The 8,144-nt window shown below is 38.1% G+C and overlaps 1 pseudogene; it reads left to right on the top strand.

The window, feature by feature from the left end:
• The first annotated feature begins 1,609 nt into the window (after positions 1-1,609).
• LOC100973215 (translationally-controlled tumor protein-like) lies at positions 1,610-2,123 on the top strand (annotated as a pseudogene).
• Positions 2,124-8,144: the final 6,021 nt, after the last annotated feature.

Genomic DNA, 8,144 nt, shown 5'->3' with positions numbered 1-8,144 from the left:
TTAATAGAAACATCTTACAGATGATGTGGAAAAAAAGTACAAAGAATTGGAGAAAAAAGTCAAGTAATTTTCAAGCAAGCTTGAGAATAGAGCTCAAAACTGAAAAGAAAATTCATTAGTGAATAAAGTCCCTCCCAGATGTTAAAGGCTTCTGGGACCATTTGTAGTCTTTTGACCCTATTCAGTCACCTACTTTTTTGTTCCTTTCATCTTTAACTAGAGCATTTTCCAATCATACTCCTTGTTGATAACTCTAACTAAACAAAAGAAGTAAAACTCCCTTAGTCTACCTTTGTTCTATTTTGGCTCAGCTGGTTTGAAATAAGCTATCTCTAACAGAGGCCCAGGTACACTAGGCGTCTGCTATGCTTTTGATGTTTGGACCCTTCAAATCTCAGGTTGAAATTTGATCCCTAATGTTGAAGTTGGGGCCTAATGGGAGGTTTTGGATCATGGGGGTAGATTCCTCATAAACAGATTAATGTCCTCCCTCAGGGTTGAGTGAGTTGTCACTCTATTCGCTTCCACAAGAGCTGGTTGTTAAAAAGAGCCTGGCACCTTCCTGCTCTCTCTCTTGCTTCCTTTCTTGCCATGTGCTCTCTGCACATAACAGCTCTCCTTCACCTTCCACCATGAGTGGAAACATCTTGAGGCCCTTGCCAGATGCAGATGCCCAATCTTGAACTTTCCAACCAGGAGAACCGTGAGCTAAGTGAACCTCTTTTCTTTATAAATTACCTAGTCTCAGGTATTTCTTTGTAGCAACACAAAATGAACTAAGACAGCACCCATTAAATATTTATGGCATGAATAAACTCATCTTTCTGAAATATCATTGAGGTAAGTTTCTATAATGTATCATCTTGTGATAGAACATACAAAATGGTCATAAAACATAAACATGTAGTTTAACAAACTATTAAAAAACACCAGTGTGTCTTCCTCCATGCCAAAACAATAGAATGGCATCTTCCCCATAGAAGCCCTCCACCTGTCTCTTTCTGACCATAATACTAGCCTACCCCCTACGATGACCACTATGTTGGCTTTCATGCTGCTAATAATTGTTTAATGTGGCCTAGTTTAAAAATATGTGTCAGTGGGATCATATAGTATTAGCCTAGCTTCTTTAGCTCAGTCTTTTGTGTTTAAGAGCTATCCATCTATGTAGTTTATTCATTGCTTCCTGTATAGTATACCATGATATAAACCTACCCCTATTTTTTTTTTATCATTTCTACTATTGAGTTGTTCCTGTGTGGAGCTTCTATTAACTATGTTATTATGAACATTCTAATGCATGTTTCCTGGTGCATGTAAGCATGCATTTATGTGAGACAGAAACACCTATAAATGGAATTGCTAGGTCATAGACTATACACATTTTCAGATGTACTATCAGACATTATTCAAAAGTGATTTTACAATGCATATTCCCATCAATGGTACATGAGAGTTCTCATTGCTTCACATCCTTGTTAATAATTGGCAATGCCACTTTTCTGCCCACTCCCTCATTCCCTCTCTTGAATGCCACTGTGGCTGCAGTACACTTGCTCTGAGCTCCAGGCTCCTGCTAAGCTAGCACAGTCTCCCTTCAGCCACCATTATGATTACCTACTGGGACCTCATCAGACACAATGAGATGTTCTCTGACATTTACAAAATATGAAAGATCATGGACCAGCTGTGCTTGGAGGTAGAGGGAAAAATAGTTGATAAGACAGAGGGTAACATTGATGACTCACTGGTGGAAATGCTTCCACTGAAGGCCTCAAGGGTGAAGGTACCAAAAGCACAGTCATCACTGGTGTTGATATTGTCATGAACCATCACTTGTAGGAAACCAACTTCACAAAAGAAGCCTGCAAGAAGTACATCAAACATTACATGAAATCAATTAAAGGCAGACTTGAAGAACAGAAACCAGAAAGAGTAAAAGCTTTTATGACAGGGCCTGCAGAACAAATCAAGCACATCTTTGCTAATTTCAAAAACTACCAATTCTTCATTGGTGAAAACATGAATACTAATGGTATGGTGGCTCTATTGGACTACCATGAGAATAGTATGATCTATATATGGTCTTCTTTAAGGATGGTTTAGAAATGGAAAAGTATTAACAAATTTGGCAGTTACTTTGGATCAATTGCCTTTCATCATAACTGGCTGCTGCTTGTCATCCACACAACACTAGGACTGATATCATCTTGAGCATCTCATTTATTGTGACTGTGATTTACTTGCAGTAGAGGCATTGTTTTTAAGAAAAAAAATGTCAGTTGTCTAAAAATAAAATGCATTTAAACTCATTTGACAGAATGCCTCCTAGTTTAATACATATTTAAACTAAATCTATTCTGTAATGTTCCTGGAGAAGCTAGAGCCTGGTTGTAAGCCACTACTAGAAAGTATAAGACTGTTATCAGGTAACTTGTACAGTGGAAACTACTTTTGGGACTAGAATCTAAAAAAAACAAAAAGTTTTAATTCTGAACTGCAGTAAAGGAAATGACCATGCTAATATCAATGCCAACATTTTAAGTGGAGCCTTATACATTTCCTCACCTACAACAGAGTAGTTAACTCTGGAAGAGATTACCAAGACAATAAAAAGAAACTAACTCAGTCTGAAAGAAATACGTGGCAATGCTATATATTTAAAAAATGTTCACCATACTCATACATGTGTATTATCAGATGTTTTATTTTTGCCACTCCAATGGGTACATAGTGCCAGTACATTGTGGTTTTAATTTGCATTTACCTAATTACCAATGAAGTTGAGCATTTTTCCATATGCTACTATTTCCTCTATTGGGATGTGCCTGTTCAGGTGGTTTTCCCATTTTTCCTTTGCATTGTCTGTCTTTTTGTTATTAATTTGAAAAAGGTTTTTATATATTTAATAGGAAGGTTGATTTTAATTATCCAGTTCACCCTCATGAGAAACTGGAAGCGCTTACGTGTACATTTTATCTGTGTGCACTTTATGGTCTCAATTTCCTTGGTGGCTCATAGTGACCGGCTACCTGGAAAACTGCAAAAAGATTAAAGTAATTCACTAATATCTATTCAGTTTTAATATATCTGTTATTTTAATTTCTATGCAGCTCTATTGTCAGCATTTTCCCTTCTTTTTTCATTTCATGTAATAAGTTTACTTAGCAACCATTTTATGACTTGTAAATTTCTATCAATTAGTCCATCTTATTTTTCACAAGTACAAAGGCAAGTTAAATTATACTTTTCTACAGGACCAAGTTTAATATGTGTAATATTGAATTAAAACAGATAATGATTAGCATACTAGAGTGATTATTACACAAACACTCTAAAGTGATTAGCACATAAAAAACTCAATGATATTTCTTATTAGACTCCATTTAAAAACAGCATTATTTATCAACCATTTGTGGTTTGAAAAAAAACAGCATTATTATTATCTTCCTGAATCCTGATTCCTTAAATTAAGATATTCTATGTCTTGTTAAAGTTCTAGGAATCAGAACTTTGACTAACCAGAATATTTTATTTTCTCTAAAATATTGCATACCTATACTCTCACTAAAAATCTAGAAGAGATAAATCTTTAAATAGTCTTTTATGTAAGGCTTATAAAATCCATTTCAATATACTTTCAATGATCCTTTATCTTTGCAAACATTCTTTCTATTTTTCCTCTTTGGGGGCTTTATCAAAAGAGGAAGCATTCATTAATCTGAGAATAATATTAGCCCTCTAGAGGGTTTGGTTTCATATGGAACCCTGTCTTCTGTGGCTATATAAAAAATTGCAAAAGGATAGTCACATAAATGAAAACACAACTCAAATATCAATAAGTTTTAAATTTCTGATCATTTTGCAACTCATCAGGCTAAAAACTTGCAAGACTGAAAAAAAATTAGTAGTTACCTATAGAGTATTTCTTCTGATCCTTTTGGAGGGTTTCTGCTTGCTTTAGAACACACTTGGAACAGAATGGCACCAAAGGCTTCAAATATTCATATCACAATGGCATCATTTGAAATTATCCTGGAGGAAGTTTACGAAATACAGAACCTCCTTCTTTACTAGTTAGGTCCTAAGTTGCCCTCATGGGTATTTTACAAAATGTAAATGCTCAATGCTTTGATAGGCGCCATCAGTTTTATAGCAGCATAGGATTCTTTTATCACAATTTGTCTTTAAAATCAAAGGTTCATCATCCTCAATATGAAGACCTGCAAAGCTAACATCTGAAGGGCTTTAGTAACTTTTTCCAACACTACTTTAGCTCTAAAGCATCATAATATTTATTTCTCATTCTTTTCAGAGAACAAATTTTATAATGCATTCAAATATGTCCTCATACAATTTCAGCATGACAGAAAATGTATAGACTATTTGAAAAGTGTAGAATTTGACGGGACTCATTCATCAACCATATGAAACTGGATGCTAGGCAGTATAATCTATATTTCCTCTTGGAGCTGGAATATATATACTACTACTGTATGGGGCCAAATTCTAATAGGACATAGGCAATCTATTAAAAAATGACTTAACTAAGAGTGAGAAAAAATCTATGGTGAATTTACATTACTATTCTAAGTTTAAATATGGTAAGTTTTTTCTATCTTGAAAATAAAATATAATGACCCAAATACATTCTTCCTATAGCATTTATAAAATACCAAGTGAACAAGGTAATAGAATATTATTAATTTAAGCAGAAGAATTTTTAAATAACAAAGCAAAATTAAATATTTCATGGTAAATTAACTCATCTACAACACTGACCATTAAAGGCAAATATCAAGGTCTCCTTTATTAAAGAGCAGAGAAAAGCCTACCTGGAAGTGTCCACATCTTTTTTAAAAAGGGTAAAACTTTCCATAAGATACAAGTAGAGGTTCCAAGATGGCCGAATAGGAACAGCTCCAGTCTACAGCTCCCAATATGAGCAACACAGAAGACAGGTGATTTCTGCATTTCCAACTGAGGTACCAGGTTCATCTCACTGGGGCTTGTCGAACAGTGGGTGCAGCCCACAGAGCGTGAGCTGAACCAGGGCGGGGCATTGCCTTACCCGGGAAGTGCAAGGGGTCGGGGAATTCCTAGCCAAGGGAAGCTGTGACAAACGGTACCTGGAAAATCAGGACACTCCCACCCTAATACTGCACTTTTCCAGTGGTCTTAGCAAACGGCACACCAGGAGATTATATCCCGTGCATGGCTTGGAGGGTCCCATGCCCACAGAGTCTCGCTCACTGCTAGCACAGCAGTCTGAGATCAAACTGCAAGGCGGCAGCAAGGCTTGGGGAGGGGCGTCCGCCATTGCTGAGGCTTGAGTAGTTAAACAAAGCCACCAGGAAGCTCGAACTGGGTGGAGCCCACTGCAACTCAAGCAGGCCTGCCTGCCTCTGTAGACTCCACCTCAAGGGGCGAGTCATAGCTGAACAAAAGGCAGCAGAAACTTCTGCAGACTTAAACGTCCCTGTCTGACAGCTTTGAAGAGAGTAGTGGTTCCCCCAGCATGGAGTTTGAGATCTGAGAACAGACAGACTGCCTCCTCAAGTGGGTCCCTGAACCCCAAGTAGCCTGACTGGGAGGCACCTCCCAGTAGGGGCCAACTGACACCTCATAAGGCTGGGTGCCCCTCTAAAACGAAGCTTCCAGAGGAAGGATCAGGCAGCAACATTTGCCGTTCTGCAATATTTGCTGTTCTGCAGCCTCCGCTGGTGATACCCAGGCAAACAGGGTCTGGAGTGGACCTCCAACAAAATCCAACAGACCTGCAGCAGAGGGTCCTCACTGTTAGAAGGAAAACTAACAAACAGAAAGGACATCCACACCAAAACCCCATCTGTATGTCACCATCATCAAAGGCCAAAGGTAGATAAAACCACAAAGATGGGGAGAAACCAGAGCAGAAAAGCTGAAAATTCTAAAATTCAGAGCGCCTCTTCTCCTCCAAAGGAACACAGCTCCTCACCAGCAATGGAACAAAGGTGGACGGAGAATGACTTTGACAAGTTGAGAGAAGAAGGCTTCAGACGATCGGTAATAACGAACTTCTCAGAGCTAAAGGAGGATGTTTGAACCCATCACAAAGAAGTTAAAACTTGAAAAAAGATTAGATGAATGGCTAACTAGAATAAACAGCGTAGAGAAGACCTTAAATGACCTGATGGAGCTGAAAACCATGGCATGAGAACTACATGACGCATGCACAAGCTTCAGTAGCTGATATGATCAACTGGGAGAAAGGATATCAGTGATTGAAGATCAAATGAATGAAATGAAGCGAGTAGAGACGTTTAGAGAAAAAAGAGTAAAAAGAAATGAACAAAGCCTCCAAGAAATACGGGAATATGTGAAAAGACCAAATCTACGTCTGATTGGTGTACCTGAAAGTGATGGGGATAATGGAACCAAGTTGGAAAACACTCTTCAGGATATTATCCAGGAAAACTTCCCCAACCTAGCAAGGCAGGCCAACATTCAAATTCAGGAAATACAGAGAATGCCACAAAGATGCTCCTCGAGAAGAGCAACTCCAAGACACATAATTGTCAGATTCACCAAAGCTGAAATGAAGGAAAAAATGTTAAGGGCAGCCAGAGGGAAAGGTCGGGTTACCCACAAAGGGAAGCCCATCAGACTAAAAGTGGATGTCTTGGCAGAAACTCTACAAGCCAGAAGAGAGTGGGGGCCAATATTCAACATTCTTAAAGAAAAGAATTTTCAAACCAAAATTTCATTTCCAGCCAAACTAAGCTTCATAAGTAAAGGAGAAATAAAATCCTTTACAGACAAGGAAAGCTGAGAGATTTTGTCACCACCAGGCCTGCCTTACAAGAGCTCCTGAAGGAAGCACTAAACATGGAAAGGAACAACCAGTACCAGCCCCTGCAAAAACATGCCAAATTGTAAAGACCATTGATGCTAGGAAGAAACTGCATCGACTAATGAGCAAAATAACCAGCTAACATCATAATGACAGGATCAAATTCACACATAACAATAATAACCTTAAATGTAAATGGGCTAAGTGCTCCAATTAAAAGACTGGCAAATTGGATAAAAAGAGTCAAGACCCATCAATGTGTTGTATTCAGAAGATCCATCTCACGTGCAGAGACACACATAGGCTCAAAATAAAGGGATGGAGGAAGATCTACCAAGCAAATGGAAAACAAAACAAAACAAAAAAGCAGAGGTTGCAATCCTAGTCTCTGATAAAACAGACTTTGAACCAACAAAGATCAAAAGAGACAAAGAAGGCCATTACATAATGATAAAGGGATCAATTCAACAAGAAGAGCTAACTATCCTAAATATCTGTGCACCCAATACAGGAGCACCCAGATTCATAAAGCAAGTCCTTAGAGACCTACAAAGAGACTTACACTCCCACACAATAATAATGGGAGACTTTAACACCCCACTGTCAACATTAGACAGATCAACAAGACAGAAAGTTAACAAGGATACCCAGGAATTGAATTCAGCTCTGCACCAAGCGAGCCTAATAGACATCTACAGAACTCTCCACCCCAAATCAACAGAATATACATTCTTCTCAGCACCACATCGCACTTGTTCCAAAATTCACCACATAGTTGGAAGTAAGCACTCCTCAGCAGATGTAAAAGAACAGAAATCATAACAAACTGTCTGTCAGACCACAGTGCAATTAAACTAGAACTCAGGATTAAGAAACTCACTCAAAACTGCTCAACTACATGGAAACTGAACAACCTGCTCCTGAATAACTACTGGGTACGTAACGAAAACGTGGCAGAAATAAAGATGTTCTTTGAAACCAATAAGAACAAAGACACAACATATCCGAATCTCTGGGACACATTTAAAGCAGTGTGTAGAGGGAAATTTATACCACTAAATGCCCACGAGAGAAAGCAGGAAAGATCTAAAATTGACACCCTAACATCACAATTAAAAGAACTAGAGAAGCAAGAGCAAACACATTCAAAAGCTAGCAGAAGGCAAGAAATAACTAAGATCAGAGCAGAACTGAAGGAGATAGAGACACAAAAAACCCTTAAAAAATCAATGAATGCAGGAGCTGGTTTTTTGAAAAGATCAACAGTATTGATAGACCGCTAGCAAGACTAATAAAGAAGAAAAGAGAGAAG

This window comes from Pan paniscus, chromosome X, assembly GCF_029289425.2.
Source record: "Pan paniscus chromosome X, NHGRI_mPanPan1-v2.0_pri, whole genome shotgun sequence".
Taxonomy (NCBI): domain Eukaryota; kingdom Metazoa; phylum Chordata; class Mammalia; order Primates; family Hominidae; genus Pan; species Pan paniscus.
This window is presented reverse-complemented; position numbering and strand designations above follow the sequence as displayed.